This window comes from Sinocyclocheilus grahami, unplaced genomic scaffold, assembly GCF_001515645.1.
Source record: "Sinocyclocheilus grahami isolate Dianchi unplaced genomic scaffold, SAMN03320097.WGS_v1.1 scaffold3809.1, whole genome shotgun sequence".
NCBI classification, from domain to species: domain Eukaryota; kingdom Metazoa; phylum Chordata; class Actinopteri; order Cypriniformes; family Cyprinidae; genus Sinocyclocheilus; species Sinocyclocheilus grahami.
Window position 1 is genome coordinate 385 of NW_015508866.1, and position 1,401 is coordinate 1,785.

Below are 1,401 nucleotides of genomic sequence, written 5' to 3' on the forward strand. Positions count from 1 at the left end.
CAAACTCGACTGGCAATTCTTTAGTGCACGGTTACTAGTGGTGTTCAGTCATAAGCATTTATTGCTTTTATAAGTAGGCTGAAATCCCCATTAATATGTTTAGAGCATGCATGCTTTTGAAAATACAGTCCTGTACAGTTTATACATTTGGCAAGCAACTGAACCTATTAAGTGTAGTGAATCAAACTGTAAGACTGTTTTTAAGAATGCAACAGAAGTATTTTAGTGAAATGGCTGGTGCCTTCATCGTGAGCTCTTTCTCAGAATTTGAGCTTAGTAATGTCTCATACAAACATGTCCTAGCTTTATGTACTGTTGAAACATTCTATTTTAGAATTTACACCACCTTGCATCTGTGAGAGAGTCACTATATTTGGAAGACGTTGACTTGTTGAAGGTATCCACTGACTGATCAATCAGCAGGGCCTCAGCCAGCCGCCTAGTGGCAAAACAGAAAACATCAAAACCTGCACACAGACATATCTAGTAATATATTCAGGCGCAGATAGAGGAAAAGATTGTGTGAATAAAATCTTTATGTTGACCTGTTCCTCTGCAGTGTAGCACATTCTTGATTACACTCCAACCTGTGAGAGAACAACCAAATAAAAAGATTACTCCACAACTGAAGTACATTTCTAACAATGTTTACCTTCTGAAGTAAAAGTGCCACTGTTAGTTTAATCCCCAAAATCAATTTTTACTTGCATTTTGTGGTTAATTCTGTACCCTGCTCTTCTTCAATGCAGCTTTGAACTTGTCAGAAACAGCTAAAACCACTAATGCTGTCGTTTACATAAGATAAACACTGACCCACAGACTACTCTTCAGGATGACTAATAAAAACAAACAGCCTTGCAAGCTTTAGTCTGTGAGTATACCTGGCCTTTCTCTGCTCTTACTTTGTGAGCTGTCCAATGTCTACGGACTCTCCCAGCTGCATATCTGACAGCTTACTGGCAACGGCAATAGTTGCATATCTGCAGAATATAGAGATGAAAATTATATTTGACCTCCGATCAGCTAGAATGTACAACATTGATAGCAATTTTTGTCTTATTTGCATATATATATATAATTCATTTTAAATGTATTGGCTTGCTGTGAGTGCACAATCATCAGTGGGGAAAAAAGAGTAAGAAAAGAAAATGCTTGTGCCAAATTATCAACATAAAACTTTGCTTTGAATGTCTATAAAGGCTTAACCTTTGGTAGGAACTAGCTGCATCAGCACAAGGAATGGGCTCTTTCGTTCGTTCACAGTCACACTGCAGTGCCACCTAGAGATTAAAAGTGGGAAATAAGTATGGCTATAATGTAAGGTTCACCATTTTGAAAACTGAGTGTCTATAGAAATAAAGGATATAGCCAGGGGTTAAATTGGGATTTGTTATGTGGTAT

General features: G+C 37.5%; 1 long non-coding RNA gene across 1 annotated transcript; it reads right to left on the reverse strand.

Annotated features, from left to right (window-relative positions):
• Window positions 1-551: 551 nt before the first annotated feature.
• LOC107576498 (uncharacterized) lies at window positions 552-1,281 on the reverse strand. The gene is made up of 3 exons (XR_001608065.1): window positions 1,207-1,281; window positions 882-980; window positions 552-587 (listed from the first exon to the last, which is right to left on the reverse strand). It is a non-coding gene; the product is annotated as an uncharacterized lncRNA (long non-coding RNA).
• Between the last annotated feature and the right edge of the window lie 120 nt (window positions 1,282-1,401).